The 23,994-nt window shown below is 36.9% G+C and overlaps 2 pseudogenes; one reads left to right on the forward strand and one right to left on the reverse strand.

Annotated features, from left to right (window-relative positions):
* Positions 1 to 4,239: 4,239 nt before the first annotated feature.
* LOC120605108 (uncharacterized) lies at positions 4,240 to 4,358 on the reverse strand (annotated as a pseudogene).
* Positions 4,359 to 16,488: 12,130 nt separating this feature from the next.
* LOC120605184 (uncharacterized) lies at positions 16,489 to 16,607 on the forward strand (annotated as a pseudogene).
* Positions 16,608 to 23,994: the final 7,387 nt, after the last annotated feature.

The raw sequence follows: 23,994 nt of genomic DNA on the forward strand, positions 1-23,994 counted from the left end.
GTGGGCATATTGGTTTTCTATACCTGCATAACAAATTAAAACAAACTTAGTAACTTAAAACAACAGAGATTTATTATTTCATTGTTTCTGTGCTTTAGAATACAGCTTCACAGTACTCTGCTCAGAATCTCACAAGGTTGCAATCAAGATGTTGTCGGCTGGGCTATATTCTCATCTAGAGGCTTGACTGGGCCAGAATCTACTTCCAGTGCATTCAGGTTGTTGGCAGAATTCATTTTCTCCCTATCGTATGCCTGAGACCCCTAACTTTTTGCTGGCTGTTGGCTAGAGGCTGCTCCAGATCCTAGAAATGGTCCACAGTTCTAACTTGGCTACTTCATCAAGCTCACTACATTATCTCCAGTATGCTAACATAGAGTTTTGTGTAACATGCGGTAATAACAGGGGTGATATCCCACTCATCTTTGCCATATTCTTTCAGAAACACGTCACAAGTCCTGGTGTACTCTAGCGGGAGGGGTTACACAAAGATGTAAACTCTAGAAGGTGGGAAGTGGGGGTCATTGGGTTTCATCTTACAGTCTGCCTATCATAGTGAGTATATTACGATATTGCTCAATTTTTGTTGGAGACCATTTTCTCTTCAGAACTAATAGAATATGGAAATGTTTACTTAGGAATTTATTCAGAAATATTCCAAATTATTATTTCTCTCCATCTTGCTTTGCCTGTCCGGATATGGGCTCAAAGTATATACTTCAGCTTTCATGTCCTAGATAAAGCCTTGCTTATATATGGGTTTGACATTCTGCCACCTCAAGTATCCATGCTATTCCACTTGGACACAAAGGACAAGACCTGAGTCATAGCCTGAGATGCTCTGGAGAGCTTATATACATTGCCGAAATATAAAAAAATCTTATTCAGTTGCCTAGAAATGTGACTTGGCCTCTTATTTTTTGCTTACTTTCTTTAAACAGCATGAAACATCACTGTGCACTATTAAGCAGTAGAAATTTCACCCTAGGGGAGACAGCATTTCTGGAGTGAATGCTGTGATCTCCGATATTTGTTTATCATGTCTCTTAATAGAGTGGTTGGAACCTTCCCCAGGAGGAAGGTACTGAGTAACTATCAAATATCATTATGGTTAATGTGCTTGCTGAATCATATATTGTGTTGGAATTGTCACTGCTGACCACAAGGAAAAAAAGGTAAGCATTACTCTTTCAAAATTAAGAATTTATAAAGTCACTCAGCTAGATAAGAACTGAATTTTAAAATGTTTTGTTCACTGTAGAGAACACAGTCACAGATTAAATAATACTACCAATTGCAATAATACACAATAGAGAGATTTTGAATGACGATTTGAAAAAATAATTGAATGAGCCTAAGGATGCAATACTTTTCTAAATCCAAAAAACATAGAAGCTTATCTAATTTAGAATTTTTTTTTACCCCTAATGATCTTTTAATCTTTTGGAAACTTATTAACAGAAATGTATAGAGAAAAGTAGACATCTTTGGAAATAAATCTCCCAGAGAATGATTGCATCTAATGCAGAAAATATTACAGTGATAATTCCACTGAGAGCTGTCTTTGAGTCATCTTTATAAGACTAAAGAGCAAATCATTCAAATTTGAATTCCCTTGCAAGGAAGTAGAAAATGTATGCCAAAATATTCAGAACTGTGAAAGGAACACCTGAGAAATTTTCTTATACTCAATAAAGTTCAACTATCCTGAGCAGTGAATTTGAATTTCTGCTGAATAGGAATTTTTTATTCTGTAAACCTGATTTTATTAGTAAAATCACAGGCAACTGTTTATCCATGCAACAAACTGAAAGGATGGCATGAATGATGATCGAGTTCTATTATATTTATTATAAAACTCAAGTAGTGAATCCATTCTAGATCATACATTTTTGGCATTTTACTTTTTTTTATCTTTTTGGGAAAAAGGTCATTGGAAATAATTTTTATATTTATATTTATTCTGTTTTGCTGGATATGCCAAAAGCTAAAAATTTCCTTTGAAATAACACTCTTAAGCAAGACTACAGTAATAGAGAAAAACATTTTTAATTAACTGCAAAAAAGTCATATCTCTGGAGAATAAGATGAATACCAAAAAAACAAATTTATACTCTCTTCTAAAATAATGGAAATTTTTATTAACCCTGGTATTGCATACTAAGAGCTCTGCCGTTAAGATATAGTGTCAGAAAATGAGTCCTGAGAATTTAAATCTTCTCATTTTCTAGTTGAAAGCAAACTAATGTTGTAGACAACCCAATATGCCAGGGTTATATATTTTAAGTACATTTACATATGTTTATTTATAAATATATTTATATACTTATGTATGTATTATTTATATTATATAGTATATCTTACATACGCTATTAGATATTATTTTATGTTATATGTATTAGCTTTATACATATTATATTATAAATATATTTTTATATGTATTCTCATTTAATCTTCTCAAGGATTTTGCAAAATAAATATTATCTTCATTTGTTAAATGAAGATACCAAAGCTTGCAAAATCCTAGAGTCACATGACCAATCAGTGATAAAGATAGAGTTCAAACCCCGCTGTGCACGGTTCTAAAGCACAGTGTGGTCTGCTGCTCAGGAAGCCTGTTCTTCTATTGGGTGTACGAAGTGAGTCCTTTCGGAGGTAATCTTTGTCCTGACCCTGGAGCCCATCATCTTATTACTAGAAGGTCCTGTGATTGGTTTAAACCAATGAGTATACGTTCCAACATTGTTACCAAAGCGCACTCAGGGTGAGCTCCTGTTCACAAGGTCCTTGAGGCTGGACTATGCCAGAAGGCAAGTGCCAACCCGGCTTAGAGAATGCTCTTCTATTAGTCTCCAATTTTGCTTACCCTTGTTTAAACATGGCAGATACCAGGTGTGAGGTAATGGAAACTATACGTGTTGGTCTCTGCTGTAGGTCCCTGGCACAGAACTCCTGAAACCCTTGTAATGTCCTAAGTGATAAGAGCACTAGGAGCATCTTTTGTTCTAATATTTGGTTTTGACCCTGGTTCCTGACACAGATGCTCCTGAAACCATTGTAATTTCCTGGGTAATAGAAGTGTCTTTTGTTCTAATGAGATGACTCTGGGTAGGCTCTTGGATAATGGTTGGTTACCAGAAAGACCGAGCCATGATTATAAACTTGGAATTTCCAGCCATGACCTTCTTCCCCTTACTCTTGAGAAGGGAGAAGGGCTGAAAATGAAGTTAGTGATTGATCATGCCTATATGAGGAAGCCTCCATAAAATCCCCAAAGTATGGGGTTTGGAGAGCTTCCAGGAGGGTAAACATATGCACACCAGGAGGGGGATGTACCCCAACTCCATGGGGTTAGAAGCTCTTGCGTTTGGGACCCTCCCAGACCTTGTCATAGGTACGTCTTCATTTGGCTGTTCATCTGTATTTTTATCATATTCTTTAATAAACTAGCAAATGTAAATGCTTCCCTGAGTTCTGTGAGTGCTCTAGCAAATTAATCGAGCCTGAGGAAGGGCCATTGGAACCTCCAACCTATAGCCAATCAGTCAGAAGCACAACCTGAGCTTGAGACTGGCTTCTGAAGTGGGGTCGGGGGCAGTCCTGTGGGAATGAGCGCTTAACCTGTGGGATTTGCATGTTATCCCAGCAGACAGAGTCAAAACTGAGATAAATTGTAGGATACCCAGTTTGTGTCAGAGACTTGCTTGTTGCTGTGGGGAAAACCCGCCACATATTTGGTGACCGAAAGTGTCAGAAGTGAAGTGTTTTGTGTGAAAAGTAAGAGAGACACAGATAAATAAACATAGGGAAGAACTGGGTTTTTCCTTACATGAAAGATAGAAAACAGGTTTTTCATTTACATCAACTGTGTCACTAATCCTAAGAAGGATGTCATCACTTGGCCAGCCTCTCCCGATGCTTTCTCTTCTCCCTTCCATTTCTTCTAGAACCAATGCATGAAATTCAGGTAGGAGAGATGCCAATAATTTAAAGTATGTTTTTTACATCTTTGGTTTTTAGCAGTTTGATTACGATGTGCCAAGATGTAGTTTTGTTTATATTTATATTGCTTTGTATTCACTGAGATTCTTGAGTCAGCAGATCATTATTTATCTTATTTTTCTATTTTTTATTTTTATTTGTTATTATTATTTTTTTAAGGTGAGACAAACCTTGGTTGACCTCACACATTGCAAAGACTTTGTCAGCTTACAATCCTTTATTTTTTTTTAATTTTTGTGCCTACATCACCTGATCTTCCTAGGTGGTCTCCCATCCAAGTGCTAACCAGGCCCAAACCTGCTTAGCTTCTGAGATCAGACAGGATCGGGCTTGTTCAGGGTAGCATGGCCGTAGACTCTCAATATTTATTTTTAACCAGTTTCAGAAATGGCACAATTATTTCTTCAAATATTACTATGGCCACATTCTTTCTCTTTCCTTCTTGTGAGACTCCAAACAGGTGGATGTTAGGTCTTCTGGCCTAGTCTCAAATATCTCATATATTCTCTTTTTTATCCTTTTTTATAAAATGCTCCTTTTCTTTATTTTGGTTGTGTTCTACTGAATTGCCTTTCTGAATTTACCAACTTTTCTTTTGCTGTATACAACATGTTAAAAAAAACCAAACAACTTTATTGAGCTATAATTTACATACCATAAAATTTGCTCATTTGAGTAACATCAGCTAGGGAGTGAATGTACAGGCATACCTCGTTTTATTGTGCTTCATTTTATTGCGCTTCACAGGTGTTGCATTTTTTACAAACTGAAGACAAGACTCTTCACCAGCAAAAAAATTACAACTCATTTTAATGCAGAGGTCTGGAACCAAAGCCGTGATAGTTCTGACACGTGCCTGTAGTTTGAGAAGAGGGTCAAGGACCAAGCCACGTTAATAGACATAGCTGGAAAGGCTGGATCAGCAAGTGAGTCATGTCCAGTGACCCATCCCTGCTCCCATGTGCAGAGCTCACATATGTCTTATGCCTTCCCCCTACCATTACCCTCTGATCCACCAAAACGTCTCCTCTCCAGGTAATGCTTGCTGTATACTCTACATCTATTCCTATTTCTGCCATTCATTTCAACAAAAGATACTTTTTTCCATATCTCTCTCTGCCAAGGATTTTAAATGGCTAGCAAAACTGATAACGGATTCACATTAACGTATAATGTGTTACTCTGCTCTGGGGCATTTAGACTCAACAGCAGATTCCCAGAGACGAAATAATATAACCTACATTTTCTTAAAGAGAGATCCACAAACTGTCTTCGTTAGGAGTGCATGTAAGAATGCAGATCTCTGGCCCTCATCCTGGGCCTACTAGATCAGAACCTTTATTTTCATAAGCTCTTCAGCTGTTTCTTATGGATCCTAGAGTTTGAAAACAAACGTCTTAACCCATCAGTATAAATCTCAAGTATCTCTTTGTAGGACTTCAAGCCCCGGACAGGCTGACAGTGTAATTGCAGAGATCTCCAAGGGTCTCAGCTGAGCCTTTCCAACTACACTATAGTACCCCCACCAATTTCAACTTCAAGCAGAACTAGCCTAGCTTTACATAAATAAATATTTATATAGTATGTGCATAAAATCCAACTCTACATGGACTACTGGGTGAGAGATGTGGAAGCAAATGAAGATAATCACTTTTATTTGAGTGGCAGGAAGAATCTGCAATGCCAGTTTTCTATTCTGGGCCAAAATAGATATGGAAAGAAGTTTGGAAATTTAAAAGTTTGATTAATTTAAAATGACACAATCCATTTCGAGCCTCAGCCTAAAGCACTGATGTGGTGGCTAGAGGACATCATGCTGACCACTAACAGGGCTGGAGCAGGTTGTTGGCAGGATTGGGCTTCCAGAGATTTGTCTATGCTGCTCCTTCAACCTGTTCTTAACCCTTTCAGCCTAGAATTCCCTTAGGGGAAATGAAAACAAATCTTAGCATGACATAAGCACTGTTTCCTGAATTGCTGATTTCTAGTTAGTCAGATAATATCTGCAAGGTGTGTTTGCATATAATTGGAAGGGCTTTCAAAAAACAAGATAATGTATTTACTAGATTCTTTAGTAAAGACCCTGCAAAACCAAGCTCTCATCTGCTTTTATTATCAATCCTTCCTGATAGTCTGCCTCTTTGCTTCTTGTGCAAAATGGCTCTGCAATTTCTGAACAGACAATTCTGCTGCACTCAGTGTTGGTAAACTAGCATCTGAGAAATAATGGGAAGTTCCCATTGCTATAACCTTTTTCATAATTTATTTTTAAAAATCATGGTCCACATAGTATAAATACTGAAATATAAAAAAAGAATGTTTTTAACTTCTTAGGAAAAAATAGGATAATATATTTACGACCTCAGGATAGGAGAGAATTTCAATAAGGCACAAAAAGCTTAACTGATGAAAGAAAAGCCTAATAAATTGGATCACATCAAAATTTAAAACTTCAGCATAAAAGAGACTATAAACAAAGTTAAAGGCAAGTGACAGACTGGGAGAAGATATTTGCAATACATAAGTAAAGGTTTAGTATCTAGAATATATACTGATAGCCTACAATTTAATAAGAAAAAGAAAAAGAACCTAATAGAAAATGCACAAAGGTTACTAACAAGCAGTTCACAGAAGATAAAAGTCATATAATTAATGAACAACAATAACAAAATGCTCAGACACTCTAGCATTGAGAAAAATGCAATAAAATCCATTGAGATACAATTTTTCATCCATCAGATTACACAAAAACATCTGAATAGATCAGATATGGTTCTGTAGTTGCAAACTACAGAAACCAACCACAATTAGTTTAAGCAAAAAAATGAATGTATTAAATTATAGTAGCTAACATTTCCTGATTGCTCACCATGTGCCCAGCATAGTTCTAAAGGGTTTATATGTATTTGCTCATTTAACACTTACAACAACTCTATAAGATAGGTGCAATTATTATTTCCCACATGTTATAGAAGAGGAAGTGGAGACTTTGAGAGGTTAATTTGCCTGAGGTTACACAGCTAGTTTGTCAGAAAACAGTGGCTGTAAGGAAGGCAGCCTGTTTCTAGAGTTTGCCCTCTTCAGAGCTGTATTCAATTGTCTATTAGAAAACTCACAGAGTCTAGGGGAGGACCAGGAACCACGCCCCAAATCACATCACTCCAGGCCACCAAACTCTGCGACCACTCAGAAATCCGGAATACCGACCACTGTTTATGTCACCAATCCCAGCACAGAATGTTGCTTCTGGAACCTCTGTTTCTGAGGCCTCTGAAAAATGAATGTACCTATTATCAACAAGGATGGATTCAAGGATGGAAACAAGGAGCATTTGTTTCCTGTTAAGTCACTGGCTTTCCATTCTTGATCTGGTGTAGGTGAGTCTGATTGGCAAGGTCTCAGAAGGGTGTAAATGAGAGTATTAGCATCTATGGTGGGAGGTGTAGACTCATAATTGGAGATTCTTCAAATATAAGAAGGATGTTCAGGGTGCTGGGTAGCTAAAAAGAATGACAAATGTTCACTACACTGACATTTGACAATGACAATACCATATGCTGAAGAGAATGCAGAGAAACCAGAGCTCCAGGGTAGAGCTGTAGTTGGTACAACTGATGTGGCCAGTATTTTGGTATCTGTACCCACCTAACAGTATATATTTCCAGACAAACTCCAGCACAACGTGCACAGGAAGGCATGTAAAAGATGTCAAGTGCAGCAGTGTCAAATAGCAAACTATTAGAAACGACCTAACTTTCCATTGGTGAATAAGTAAATTGTGTTATGAAATGAAATACTATTCGGCAATTGAAGTAAATGACCTACATCTATACTAATTATCATGGAACAGGAATAGGATGGTGAAAAAAAATATGTTTCTGAAATGATAGATACATACGAGAGTGTTTATGTAAATTAAAAACAAAGAGCACATAAATGTAGTGAGTATAAAAACATGGAGTAAGGATACACAGCACATTCATGATCAGTGAGTGGGAATTGCCTTTGAGAAAGAAAAGAGGAAATTGAAACGAGTGGGGAGAGAGGTTGGGGAGATAAAGATATTTTAATTTCATTTCAGATATTTTATTTTCTATATTATCTTATAAAAACAGAAGTAAAATGTTAAAATGTTAATAACATTTGTTAATTTTGGGTTATGAATATATAGGAGTTTTTAAATTATTTTTTGTATTTTAATAATTCTCAAAAAAAAGGGGAAAATCGTGGCCATTCAACTATATTATTTGAGTTATGGAGCCCTGCTAATTTAAACCATTTTCCCCCCAAGTTTTTATTCTGTTTAGGAAGCTTGTCTTTTGGACAAATAAAGGGCACAACTTTATTACTAATACTGAAGCAATATAATTCACTTGATTAGCATTCTACTTTGATGACTACGGAGATGTGTACATTTCCCAGGTTATTTAACATTAAATGTTCAGATATAATCTTTCTGAAGGGTACAAACTATATTTAACTCCTTTTCCTTTGTATAATCTCCCAAAAGGGATTTGTCTGTTGTCTTCTGGCTAATGAAGATAGAATCTGTTGGGTAACAGAGACTAAAACCATTTTTCTTTATCATGAAAAAAATATTTTTAGTATTAGTTTTATTTCAATTGCAACAGCATCTAAATCAAAAGTCATTTCACTGAAGAGTCTATTTTAAACAGCAGAAAATTGAAAATATTTTCTTCTAAAATATATATTTAGAATATCTTTAAAGCTACAGTATGAAAGGATGATCTTGAGCTGCTTATCACTTCCCTAGGCATTCTATTTTATTGATCAAGTTTTTTGAAGATTTGAGATTTCAGTAGAATCAACAGTCTCTAAATATGGGAAAATTTAGTCAATTCCGACTAGCTTTGGAACAGATAGTATATGTGCAATCACTCAAGGCTCCTCAGGAAAGCTCACATAGATATCAGCCAGATCCAGCTTTAAGATTAACTTATTAATAGACTTCCAGGACAACAGAGATATCAGGGAAATTTTAATCTTCCCAAGGGGCTCAGGCTACTAATATCGCCTCTGATAATGGGGAGTGATTACAGTTTTCACTGCTGAAAGTTCCTGAAAAGAAAATACAAAGTGGTCATATTTAGTACCTACCTGGATTGGTGAAGAGACATTTGCACAGCAGATTTAAAACATGTGTTCAAATAATATGAAAGGGTTACATCAGAAGATGGAGAACTAGTGTTCTCCATTTCCGCTGTTGTAAGCTTTAGATTTAATTGCCTTAGTTGACAATAGTAAGAGTTTAAGTTGCACGTTAAAAAAAAAAAATCATTGGAAGAAATCATAATGAAAAGCTAGAAACAAAGATTAGGAGGTATTACTTACATTAACTCTCTTCTGAAAGGTTTTAAAAACAAGATTGATAGATACCAGCTTGAGATGACATGGGCAGCATGAAGGATAATTTAAAATGATCCTGGCGGCATAAAAAATACACTGGCATGGTAAACAGTTTTTACAATCTGTTTATGATAATGGTGATATCCTCTGGAGGATAAGAGGATGAAGAAGAGGTTATATATAGGAGTCTTCATCTATTTGATAATATTCTGTTTTAATTTGGTTATAGATACATAGGATTTTGTTACAATATTCTTTCTGCGTTTTGTTTGCTGCAATATTTCTTGATCACGTTTAAAAGAAAGATGTGTTTTGAAGTCCTAGATTATGTGCTATTTTGCATGCCATACTTAGGGAGAGATTTAAACAAACTAGAGATTATTTAGAACATAATGACCTAAATAGTGATGAGACTGGAGACCCTGATATAATGAAAAGTTTAATGGATTAGGGAGGGTTAGCCAGAGAAACTAGGGGATGAGAGGGGGTAATTTGGTACAGCAAGGAACATGACAAATGACAAAAATATTTGAGCAACATTTCCATATTGGTTCCTCCAAGCTTATCTTGAAGGACTACTTAACATAATTGTCATAGAAGGAATTCAAGAAATTTGAACTACTCCAGAGGTTTTCAGTACAATTAGTGTTTTTTTAATGGGAAACTATACAAAATTTTCTTCTGGTCATCACCTTCCCTGGTGGGGAGATTGCTCATAGTGTTCTCCAGGCTAGTCATTCCCACAATATTGAGAATCTGGAAATGTGACTTTAGCCACCTGCAAGGTGCTAAGTGCTCAAGGACAAATGCCAAGATCTGCGGGAAAATACTGGTCTAGCAATATTAGATCATTTCAAAGGGGCTGTCAGATGATATAGAATCAAATAGAAACTGGAGAACAAAATTAGTTCAATCGTTGATCCTAATAGAAGATGTAAGACTAAGTCATATAAATCAATGGGCACTTCTTGCTAGTCTAATGCTTAGTTACACAGCTAACTAGAACTCATTTAAAGGGCTCATTATAGGATGGAGTCACTATTCTGGAGAGAGAAGCTAAACTTAAATCCCCATCACTGAGAAGTGGAATAACTTTTTAAGAGCAGCCACACAGTATTTCATAGCATTCATGAGCATTGACTTCAGTTTGAATCCAAACCCTCCAATTACCAGTAGCGTGATGTCGGGAAAATTACTTTACATTTGAGTCTTACTCGCCTTATCTGTAAAATAAAGATATCAATTTTATATACTTCACATGTTACATGAGAAAATGTACATAAATATATATAAATCTATGAGACTAGTGCCTAGTATATAGTAATTGCTCAATAAACGAGCTCAAAACTGGCGTAGGAAAGAATAAAAAGAAAATATGCAGCGATAGAGTGGGGATGGGACTTGAAGCTTTCATTTGGATAAAGAAGGAATGGGAAACACAGCAAAGACCTATAGCAGTGATGCAGTCCTACTAAGGAGGCATTGCGAAGAAACTCCCATTCATGGGAATGAGAGAAGTTCCTTAATTCAGCAGTCCCCAACCTTTTTGGCACAAGGGACCGATGGCTCCTATGAGAATCTAATGTCTGATGATCTGAGGTGGAACTAGGCGGAGATGCTAGCACTGGGGAGTGGCTGCAAATACAGATGAAACTTCACTGGCTTGCCCCACTGCTCACCTCCTGCTGTGTAGCCCGGTTCCTAACAGGCTAAGGACCTGTACTGGTCTGCAGCCCCAGGGTTGGGGACTCCTGCCTTAATTAGACCTTGGTTCCTCCAGGAGGAACTCTCTCATTCACCTATGGCTCTCTCTTCTAGGGATTCTTCCCTGTTATCCACCATGGCCACATCTAAAATACATGTATGCTATTCTTGGAAGCTGTCTAGCTTTCATAGCCCTCTTCCTGTTAATGCAATTCGGGAACCTGGCATTATTTTTTAAAGCTCAGGTGGTTACTGGTTTGGGGCTGGGTTATCATTTCTTTACCTATTTATCAGCTATTGCTAAGTTTTGCTGGGTAATTAGTAGAGCCATGCAATAATGGCTTATAAAGGCATATGACAGGACAGATGGCATTCATTACTTCTTTTCACATTCCAGTGGTCAAAGTCGGACATCTGTGGGATAGAAAAGTATATATTCTTCCCTCAGGGAGGCACTGCAAGTCTTGAGGTAGTGGGCAGAGCTGTGGAGCAGACAAATAAATCTACCAGGCTTCCAGATTTAGTAGGCTTCCATCTATTTGCTTCCAGTAAGTTTCATATGTAACCACACCCAAGTTCTTTCCTCTATACAGCTTTCAACTCCGCTTTGTTTCTTTTCTCCCTTTCCCACAGGTTTCTCTCTTAATTCAATGAGTGATCTTAAGACCTCTGAAACCATAGACTCAGGTGAGGGTGATACCCTCAGTGGCATCTTTGCTGTGGAGCTGAGTCACTTTATTTGAGTTATAGTCCTATTGGACTTTTGTCCTTCAAGACCTGTTTCACTCTTATTTCCTTTTGTTTAGGATCTAGAAATATTCTTTAATAGTGGAAAGCCTCACATTTCATCCATTTTACTTCTTGCTCTCTAATCAAACCCTTTTTGCCTGAGTTCTGTCTTTGTAAAGGCAGCGGTCAAGCAACTCACACAAATGCCAATACAGTTGTCCCCACTAATCTGTGGTTTTACCTTTCACGGTTTCAGTTACCAGTGGTCAACTGCAGTCTGAAACATTAAATGAAAAATTCCAGAAATAAGCAACTCATAAATTTTAAATTGCACACCATTCTGTGTAGCATGATGAAATCTCACACAATCCCTCTCCATCCTGTGCTGGATGTGAACCATCCCTTTATCCAGTGTATCTACGCTGGACATGCTCTCCACCTGTTAACCACTTAGTAGCCTTATGGTCAGAAAGTCAGTAGTAACCTAACACCACATCACAATGCCTGTGTCATTCACTTTACTTCATCTCATCACATAGGCATTTTATCATTCACATCATCACAAGAAAAGAAGCAAGCACATTACAATAAGATATTTTGAGAGAGGGAGACCACATTTACATAAATTTTATTACAGTGTATTGTTATAATTGTTCTGTTTATGATTAGTTATTGCTGTTAATCTTTTATTCTGTCAGAATTATAAATTAAACTTTATTGTAGCTATGTATGTATAGGAAAAATCATAGTATATATAGGGTTTTTGGTACTATCCCGTTTCAGGCATCTGCTAGGGGTCTTGGAACATATTCCTTGTGAATTAGAGGAGACTCCTGTATATACTAAGACTCTGACTTTTTCCAGTCCCCTCCACTCCTCCCCACCTACATACACTGAGAACCACAGACTCAGCAGACACTTCATCTTCTTTCCAAGCTATTGCAGGTGACAATTTTACCAAATGTTTCAGTACTGCATGTCTCGTATGTCTATTGTTCTATCATTAGGCATCTGCTTCCTCAGTGCCCACAATGCGCCCTCTCAGCAAGTACCACACATTTTTAGTGATTTTTTATGGTTATATTACACTTCAATTTACGAATTTTTTTTTGATATGATGACACTAGGTGCTGCAACAAATAGATCCACCCAAAAGGCATATATTAACTCAAACTAAATAGAAAATAGATTTCACTCAAGTTGTCCAAAGTGGGGTTCGTTTTGGTCAGGCGACTCACTTCCTTCCAGTGACACGAAAATTTAGATTCCTTTGGAATTGTGGCTTTACTATCCTCTAAGATAGGAGATGGTAAACTATAGCCAGTGGGCCAAATCTGACTGCTGCTTGTTTGACAAAATCTTTTTAGAATACAGTCATATCCATTCATTTACATATTATCTATGGCCGCTTTCATGTTACAGTGCTACGTAGAGTTGAATAGTTACAACGGAGATATTTTAGCCTGTAAAGCCTAAACTATTTACTATCTGGACTTTTACAGAAAAAGTTTGCTGCCCCAGGATCTAATAAGCTCTGTCAACTAAATCCAGCTGGGAGAAAGGGAAAGGAGAGAATAGAGACGGTACAATGCTTCCTAGCGTCCAGGCACAGAAGTGCTAAACAGAATTTGCACTCACATTTCACACTCACATGCTAGATGCAGGTGTGGCTGAGAAATGTAGTCTGTGGGTAGGCAGCCACTTTGACACTTTCCAACAAGAACTCTGTATTATGCAAAGGGGAGTAAGAATTTTGGTGGATAACTTGTCATCTCTGCCATCAAAGTCATCTCTAATCCCTAACCTTATGGATTTTTTAAAAATCAGTCTTCTAAAAGTTAGTAAATTGACTAATGACTTTAAAATCTGTTTAGAGGTATTTTGTCAAAATGATATCATAAAGCCCTGGGTTTGAAGAGTAAAATGCTCAATAAATATATTAATGTATTCTTGCCTCCATAGAATTCCTGCTAGGCAGGTAAAAATTTACCTCACAATCTGTAGCTTGGAGGTTGCAAAACACTGGCCTATAGGGTCTTTAAAGTTCCTTCCAATGCAGAAATTCTTTCATTCCATATATTTTACTTGAGCTCTACCGTGTATCTAAAACTGTGTACAGTAGTGAAGTGACGGAGCTGAATGAAGCAATGGTTCAGCTCGTGAGGAGCTGACAGCTTAAAGAGGGAAACTGACATGGTATTAGTACCTATCCCTAATACCTGGCAGTGGATACACTGAAGTAGAAAAGTCCACAGAGATCTGAGAGCTTTTGATGATTCTTCCCTGTCTGACAGCATTCAGGCTGAACTCCTAAGCACCTAGACCCTGCTGGGCTTACCTGTTAAATTCCCTTATCTGTTGTTTTTGTTTTGTTTTGGTTTGTTTGTTCGTTTTGTTGTTGTTGTTGTTGTTGTTGTTGTTTTAATACATTCTTGGTCTTTAGCTCTTGACTTCTTCCTTGTTTATAGTCTGCCTTAGGAAACTGTCTTTTCCCCTATTTATTTTCCATGCTTATATTACCCTAACTTTGTTCTTTTATTTTTAATTTAAAAGCGACTGATAGTGATATTTGATTCTAGAAAGTTCGTGACTACTCCAGATCCTTTTTTTCCATTGGTCTTCTTCCCTTTACTATGCTCTGGACCAGAGTTTTGAAAACTAGTCTTTGGAACTCTGGGAAGGCATGAACGTGTTCTGTGGAATCTCAGTTTTTGACAAAAGCTTTTTTACTTTAGATATTTATTTCACTACTAAATTTTAAAATTAATATAGCTTATCAAAATGACTACTGTCTAACTGATTAATGCCTTGTAATCCTAGTACCTGAGCTCGCGTTTGTATTTATGATTGTGTTTGCATCAAAGGACATCATGGAGTGCTGACTGGCCGAAGGTTTCAAGGTGGTAAAGTTATAAAAATAGAGAAAAGTGATGGGAGAATTGGGTCATCACATGGAATATGATGTAGACATGCAGAATTAAAAAAGAAGAAAACAACCTATACAATAGCACCTGGTATTATGCTTACCATACAGATGCTATATTGTTCAGATACTAACTAGGAAAAATTTAGTAACGATCAATATACTATGAAACTTTCATTTAATAATTGAATTAAATACCAATACACAGATTTTTCTAAATGCCACAATGTTAAACTTATCTTAAAGTAAACAATTTACAGAATTGATACTTCATGAAAATTATTCTAAGACCATTATTCACTGAAAAAATTTTAATTCTACAGCAAGACTGTTTATCCCAAACTAGGAATGAAAATCATAAATAAAACAAATTTTTTTCCTACATTGGTATCGTTGAAGTCAAAATATAAAAATTGATTATATATGAAAACTGACTGAAGGCTACATCCTTATATATTAAAGCCTACATCAGCAATGTAGTTCCAGGAAAAGAACATCATATATTATTTTAAATTAGTGCTGTTAATTTGAATTATAATGGTTTTGTTAGTATTTAATTTGTAAATTTGCTCTTGTTTTTCAGTTGGATAGGAGCCCTGGGCACATATTTCTTTTACATTCACATAAAATATGTGTGTCGTTTTTACATTATAATAAAATAATGTCAGATGACAGGGAGGGGAGTGTCCGTGAGCATGCCTTTCCCTTTAAAATGAGAATATACATTATTCAAGTTATAGAAGCACTGCATTAAACAAAGCTCTCAGGAACTCAAAAATTCCAGTCTTTAAATCAGCACAGACCGTGAATGAAGGTTTGATGTTGCTGAGGCAAAATGGGCAAAATAAGGACAATGTAGTGAGTTTTGAATCATACTAAATAATACTACATTGAAAGGAATGTCCATTAGCTGATGAAGGATTAAAATTGTCCTGTAAAATGTTGGTGATAACACATGGTAGGCTTATTTAATGCTTTTATTTGACAAGATATTACTGTGAAATTTCACCGATTCATGTTCCAAAGCCACGAGCCCCTGCTTGTCTAGGTTCTGTGAGGCCCACTGGAATCTCTGATCTCTCTCTAGTGTTCTGGCACTGGCACCACTCACTCAATTCAGAACTTTTGACTTGAGGTAGCTGCCTTAGCCACACAGGAGCTTGTAAACTAATCATCACGAGATAGTAGGTTCCTTATTTGTAATTGGGACTAGTAGTCTGTCAGTTGATAGAAACAAAATAGATTAAAATGGGGATGCTTGAAGTATGATACACAATATTGTAATTATTTTTTTCCATGTGATACAAACAATGTATGTTAATTCACCAATATTTTGATGTGGAGTCACGAAAGTATGAGTATACAAATTACATCCAACTTCAAATTCTTTAAAGTGGAGCAGGAATTTAAAGGCACTTACTATCAACCTGAGTGGAGAATCATGTCTAATTTTTACCCAGTTTTTTAATAGTTTTGTTGCTTACATCTATTTCAGCAGGATTTTTTTAATGGCTTAGCTTTATTAATAGTTTCTAAATCATTCAATTTTTTTCACATAATGCTGCCTTTTATATCTATATTCTATTAGTGTATATAATATTTAAAATATATAATTGCAAAAAAATACATAATTTTGATAACCAAGTACAGTTGGATTAAAGGGCTTTGGGAACCAGCCCAACTGACTCATGATAAGCAAACAGCTCAACTGGTAAGTAGTATGAGGACATAGTGAAAAGCAGACTCTTTAAGCATTAAGTGTTGTCTACGTCCATGCTATACTGAACAAGCCCAATCCCGTCTGATCTTGGAAGCTAAGCAGGGTCGGGCCTGGTTAGTACTTGGATGGGAGACCATCTAGGAAGACCAGGTGCTGTAGGTATAAAAAATAAAAAAAGTAAGGGATTAAAAAATAAAAAAAATAAGGAATTGTAAGCAGACAAGGTCCTTGCAATTTCTGAGGTCAACCAAGGGTTGCCTTGCCTAAAAAAAAAAAAAAAAAAGCAGTAAGTGTCAGTCATCATGTTTTACAGACAGGAGAGCATAATCTACTTTGGCAACTTGGTTAACTATAAGTCAGTTAAAAAAAAATTTCTACTGCACAATATAATTTGAGTGAAAAAAATTTAAGCACAAAATGCTATGGAAGCCCAAAGGAGGGAGCAACTAAGTGCCTTTGACTCTCGGTCTTTTTAACCCTTGATTAAACAACAACTGAAACCAAAAATAAGCTTAAAAATTTTTATTTCAACATTTTCACTAATTAAATAGTAGTGAGTTGTTCTAGCTCAAAAGATTAATCTAGATCTCTATTTTGCCCTTAAATTTGAAGTATAATATATACTAATTTGCTCTTATTGTTTTGAAGGGTCAATAATTGATATGTCAATTGTTGTTTTTAATTATCTGATGTCCTGTGTTGTGAAGGTTAGAATTCCCAGGAAAAGTTTTTCATTCTTGCAGAAAGGGCATATTCTGTGCTTTAGTCGCACACGTCTCATTGGGAATGTTTTCTTCTGCTGAGCATTTAGTTACCTCTCTTCCTTTTACCCATCCGGGGCACTGATCAAGTCTTTTTCACCTTATTCCCTCTTTCTGGCTCCAGTCAGTGCTGGTCTCCCGCCTTATCAGAACTCCTGAGTACTGTGGCATTTAAGAATACCCCGTCTTGGATCATTAACTGACTGTTTCACGTATTTATGTCTTCTCTCTCGAAGGCTGACAACAAGCTTCTTGGCAGAAGACTAAATCTCTCAGGTCTCTTTTCTGTTCACAGCATCTTTACATCACAGGTACAAATAATTCCTTGTTGAGTTGAATTGAAACAACACGTTGCCAGAAGAAGAGTATAAGTTTATTTAATAAAGTAACCAGACTCTTCTGAGCAATTATTAGATATTTATTCTATAATAAAAGCTGTGAAGGATAGGTGTAAACCTTCGCTTCAGGTCCTTCATCCCCAGTCACAACCCAAAAAACCATTTCCTCAATAGGAACACAGAGGAGTTAGTGAAATTTAAGGCAGACTTACGGAAATAGAAAATGAGGTGGTTCATTTATCTACCGTCCTGAGTTAAGTGCTAAAAAAATGTTGCATACTACTACTGCATAAACAAATGTAAGGAAGTCTGTGGCATGCTTGCTTGTATTTGGTTAGAACAATGCCTTATAACTTACTCATCATAAAAATATTTCATATTATTATCATCATCATCACCACAACCATAATGGGAGCATTAGAACATGAGTCGATTATTTGTTTTTACTCAAAAGCAAGAGTAGTTGAACTTGAATTTGAGATTCCCAACAACGAAAAAGTCTAAATAAAAATTTCATAATGAAAAGTTTTCTTTGCAAATCTTCCTACATCTGTTTCACTTGTTTGCTAAAATGAAAAAGATTTCCCTTTAAGAATTCCCTTTGCTTCCTCTTCTTTTTTTCAGAAGTGATTTTCTTGTAGTAGAAATATAGTCTTATGTATATTTACAATGCAAACTCTAGGACTCAAACTTTCTGATAAAAAATTCATCGCTTCCCTTCTCTCTGTCATCGTTTAAAATATATTTCTTAGACCACCCTCTTTTTAATATTTAGATATTCTGGCTTGAGGTCCCTAGGCATGCCAATACCCAAGTAAGACATTTTTCTTTCTGTTTTCCTTGTTCCAGGTCACAGGTATCAGAAACTAGCATATGAATTTTATTTCCTATTTCAGACCAAAGCTTTGTGTTTTGTCCCTCTGGATAAGAGTACTTCTGGGGAAAACATTAATGTTAGCCTTTGGAGGAAATGCACCATTGAACTTGTGGTAAGAAGGTCACATGAAGAGAATCATATATTAACATACGAGAGGTGGCTTCCCCAATCCCCTACCCCGTCCACCCCCGCTGTTGAGTCCTTTTCGTGCTACTAGTGTACAGAACCCTTCTCTAATGAGGAGAACTTACTGACAACTTATGCTATTGGAAAGGGGTGCCTATAGGTGAACACAGAGGATGCTCCCAATTGCAACCAGAAATATAACTAACGAGGCTCTCAGACACAGGAGAGAAGGGGGGATCATTTGAAGATGAAAAGGGTGGTTTGAAGGCTTGATTCTTTTTCACCAAACTTTTCAGTGTTGACCCAGAGGTGCTCAGGCCTCTATGGATGTTGACTCCTGGAATATTGTTATTTGTAAGAAAAATATATGTTTTTTTCATTCAGAAGACCAAAAGATATTTCATATATATATTTGGTCTTAGGAACGCGGCTCCTAAAACCTTCGAAATTTCCTATGATAAAATGGAAAGGGGTCTTTTGTTATGTTAATGAGGCAACTTTTGGAAAGCCCTTAGGGAGGGGCTACGGACTGAAGATTGAATTTCAACTGCCAGTGGCCAATGATTTAATCAATCGTGCCAATGTAATGAACTCCTCATAAAACCCAAAAGGACAGATTTCAGAGAGCTTCCTGGTGGGCGAACACGTGGAAGTCAGGGTGGAGTTGTGCACCTGGAGGGAGTGTGGAAGCTTCTCACCCTCTCCCCATGCATTGCCGTGAGTATCAATGTTGTCTGGCTGTGCTGAGTTACATACTTTTATGATAAATTGGTAATCCAGGAAGTAAACTAATTTTCCGAGTTCTGTGAGCTGCTCCAGCAAATTAATCAAACCCAAGGAGGAGTCTTGGGACCCCTGATGTATAGCCAGTTGGTGAGAAGTACAGGTAACAACATGAACTTGAGACTGGCAGCTGCTGTCCAAGGAGGAGGTTGTGGGAACTTCTGCTCGTAACTGGTGAGTCAGAAGCTGGAGTCTGAAGTTGAGGGTGGGGGATGAGGGGAGACAGTCCTGTGGGACTGAACCCTTAACCTAGGGAATCTGATGCTATCGTTTGATAAGTAGTGTCTGACTTGATTTCTTGGACACTGTGCTGGTATTAGGGAGTTGTCTGGTGCTGTGTGGGAAGCCCCCTACTTGTCCCCACCCCCACCACACACATACGTGGGAATTGGTGCTAGAACCGATTTAACATCTCTTTTCCATCTGGCCATCTAGTTTTGAGTCCCCTAAGGTTCTCTAAGGTCGTCAGCCCCCTACCTGCCAAACACACACACGTGTGCATACCTGCACACATACCATGTTTTCCTCTCTTTCTTTGCCCAAGAAACTCATCAGAAATTTTCAGAGAATATCATCTACCCCTCACTCCTCTATTTTCTTGCAGTTTCATCATTGTTGCTGCTTGGATACTGCAACTGAGTTAGTGTGTTGAATGTTTATTAGGTGTGTCCCCTTAGGGTTCATACTTGTGGTAAGAAGGAAAGGAGGTAGGATTTTGGCAGAAAGGGAAGTCGAGCTGTGATGCAGCCTGAAGACAACCTTGGCTGATGCTCTGGGAAGCTCAGGATCTAAAATAGCTGATAGCAGTTGTCCTGCATCAGGCAGAAAAGGTCAGGCCTTTATACTCCCACTTTTATCAGTCATTGGACGTGGGTCATCTCACAAAAGTTGTAACCTTATATGAGGCAGTTCTCTATAGCAGGGCAATTCCTGAAGAAAATGACAGCTAAATATTCTCTGCCGACAGCATTCTCAGCTGCCGGGGCAACAAGTCCATCGTTGGCAAAAGATCTGGGGGTACATCCCATGTCCACCCCAGTGGTTATACATTAAATGCTCTGTCTTGTTTTTAAAAACGTCTCTTTTGATTCTCAAAGGTCTTTTTTTCTTTGAAAGTTAAAAGATAAACATTCGCATTTTCTTTCTCTTTATATTCATGCCATAAAAAAATTTTAAGGCGGTATAGACATCTCTCAATGATCAGAAGAGAGGTCTCTATAAGGATGTGCTTAAAAAGGCAAAAGTTGACCAAAGATTGGTATTTCAAAAGAGAATAGAGAAACAAGCTCTTTTATAGTCAAAATGATTTGCCTTAATTTAATTCCAAGTTTCTTTTATTTTGTTTACTTGCTTGTTTGCTTTTCTTAAGGCCTTGATTTGGCTTCATTTTCATTCCAAACTATTAAAGAGTACAGGTTTTGTGAGTTTGCCCTACAAACTATGATAGAGAGTCATGGTAAAATTATCTCCATCCTAGATAAAAATCTGTCTCTCCAAACAAAAACTTCAAATCTTCAGTTTAAAAGAGTTACCTAATCCCAGTGCCAGGCATGGCCTGATTTGTGAGCAGACTCGATGTAAGTTTCAATTCCAGATGTCCTGCTTGGTAGCTAAAAGAAGAGACCAGCCAGTTGAATTAAATTTTTATATTTTCTATTCATACTCAATATTTTGGGTCTAATAGCAGAGCATAAAAGCCCAACGCAGCTGAAATATGAACTACCATTTGTTATTATAAATGCTATGTGTCATCGTTACCAGCTTCGTATTTCAAGAGGACAGGTAGTACTTGCAAGGTCAATGACAGTTTTATATAAAAACTCCAAATGTAAGGACTACAGAGATCAAAAATTTGGGACTATCCTATAGAGAAAGAAACTGGGTTTTGTTTGTTTGTTTGTTTGTTTGGTACCTATGATAAAGAGATGGGAGGAAATTGAAAAGGATGATTTAGTAAAAGCTACAAATATGAGGCTGTACTCTCCAATGCAAGTCAAACATTCCATAAGAGAAGTTGCTAAGGAGAAATATATCAAATAATTGTTATTGCTGAATATCCACTCCCTGTTGGTGAATTCATTTGGACAAAGCTTGATGCTAATACAGAATGATTCAGTTATACAGCAGGACAGTAATGATCTCACGGACTGATGAAAACAAATCAAGATCAGCTCAGTGGTACCAAGGAATAGATGTGAACACGCTGTGCTAGGCTTTTAGTGACCTTGGTGTATTTGCATTAATGAAAGAGGGATACCAAATGTCAAAGCTTTTGGATTTTCAAAACTAAATAGGAATTGGGATTATGAAATCTGGTATATCTCATTTTTTCTTGCTTCAGGGGAAAAATGGGTTTATTTTGAGAAATTATCCAAATCCAGGATAAATCAGCCCAGATGGTGCTGGTATCTCCTTCAGAGTTCTTGATCCTGGCCAGGAATGAAAGAAAATGATGCAGGCATTTGGGAGCAATGGGGGGAGACATAGGGTGTTTCCAATTATTTCAGCTTTCAGGCTAACCACCACACATGTTTACCTTCATTTTGAAGTCATGAATTAAAGCTGTTGGAGAATATTGCGGAAGGGAATGAGTGACTAGTCTAGAAACGTGGAGACCACTGTCAGGACCTAGGAAAAAAATGTAGTAAGCTAAGCTTTGTTTTAAGCCCCTGAACTTTCTCTACTGAACATTTTCTTGTCTCAATAATATTTGGTCCCTTCTTTCAGACTTCATCAGCATTTATGTTCATTCTTTGGGCCTCCTTCCTTCTTGTTATCAAATTGTATGCTCTGTTTTGCTAGGAATTTGGAGGGACACACATACACAACAGTCTGTTTTATTGATGAAAGTGATATTTTACTCAAAACATGGAAAATTGAGTTTCAGCAGTCCCAAACCCAGGTGGGCCTACTCTGGATTATGGCTACTTTATTATTGGTCCCACATCACACCTAAGATATGTGAGTTTATGGTGGAAGGTAAGTCAGTTCTCGTATTTCTATGCTAATGGGCAGAATGCCTCCCTTATTGCAGGTAGCTCCTCCCACACAGCAACATCATTCCCACAGTCCCTTTTACAGCCTCATTTCCAATTATCTTAGAGTGAATTTGGATGGCTGCTTCAGCATCTAACTGAATCCCAGCCCCAGCATGTACACCACACATTTCCCGCAATGGGATAGACACTTACTTGCTGAGTATCTAGGAACTGTGAAGTTAAGTTACATGATCCTTTGTTTTCTACAGCCCTCCATTCATCACTCTCCACTGCTGATAGCAACACCAGAATCAGTTCTTATTTTTCTCTCTCTATCTATCATCAGGAAAAGAAGTCTAAAATGGATAACTTGAAATTAAATGTAAGTTCAATCAGTGTTGCCTTTCTAAGACATCTTCGTATTTTAAAGGTAAAAGCTTTGTTTCTTCTTAAGGAATCGCATATAACCACATGCGGGAGAGTGAAATGTGTGTGTGTGTGTGTGTGTGTGTGTGCACATGCACAGGAAGTGTGTGGAAGGGGAAAAGGGTACAGATGGAATACCTTCTGTATAGATGTAGATGTGAACAAAACCAACTCCATTTTTGTGTCCCGGATTTCATTTCATTTTCAAGTTTCATACTGTGACCTCCTACCAGTCTCATTGTCCTTAGCAAGCATATCAAAGCTTCCTAGTAGATGATTTTCTCTGTTCCTTAAAATGAAGCCATAAATATTTTTGTTAGCAACAGCAAGAATGGCATGACAACAAAGATAAATATCAAACTGGGGATAGTATAGAATAGAAGCAATCATCTGTCATGAGACCACCAGGAGGATTGCCCCTGGCACTGCTGCATTCTTTGTCTTATTAATCATTAGTACCTGAGTTATACTATTAAAAAAAAAAGTATTATAAAGGATTTGTCAGCAGAGCATAATTTGCATAAAATCTCTGGGCCATTTGTCTGCTCTGGCCCTATCTTCCTTTAGTAAATTACTCTATAATAAATTATTTTGTTGTCTATGGAGTTGCCAGCTTCTTCATCTTTTGTTCTGGAGATACCTTCTCATTATGGTGGCCATTACACCTTTGCCCCACTGTAGAAAACCTTCCCGAAGCCTAAGTAAATCTTAGAGATAGTCCAATTTACCCCAGAAATAGAACATTCACGTGTGAGTGAATGACAATGTAGGTGTATGTTTACTGACAATAAATATGATGCTCTTTTGCTGTTTTTCTCCTAGACATTGGTTGCTGTTTAACATACTATATATATTTTACCTATTTATCTACTTTATTATTCTGTCCCTACTAGAATATATTCCCATTGCCTAGACCAGTAGCTGTTGCATGGTAGATACTCAATTAAAACTTTCGAATGAATTATTTATATAAATACTACACTTTTGTATATACTTTTGTCAGTTATATGTGTCATAATTATATTTCCCTACCCTGCACTTATCTTTTCATTGTTTCTATGATGTTTTCAGTGAACAGTTCTTAATTTTAACATAGTTGTAATTAATTATTTTCCTTTATGGTTATTGTTACTTATATATAGTTAATAATCACTTTCCTCTTCTAAAGCTATGAAGATACTTTATTATGCTACTCTTCAAAGTGTTCTTGTTTTTCCAACTATAGGTCTTTAATTTTGTTTATGATGAAGTAGGGGTTTA

This window comes from Pteropus medius, unplaced genomic scaffold (genome assembly GCF_902729225.1).
Source record: "Pteropus medius unplaced genomic scaffold, Ma_sr-lr_union100, whole genome shotgun sequence".
Lineage (NCBI taxonomy): Eukaryota > Metazoa > Chordata > Mammalia > Chiroptera > Pteropodidae > Pteropus > Pteropus medius.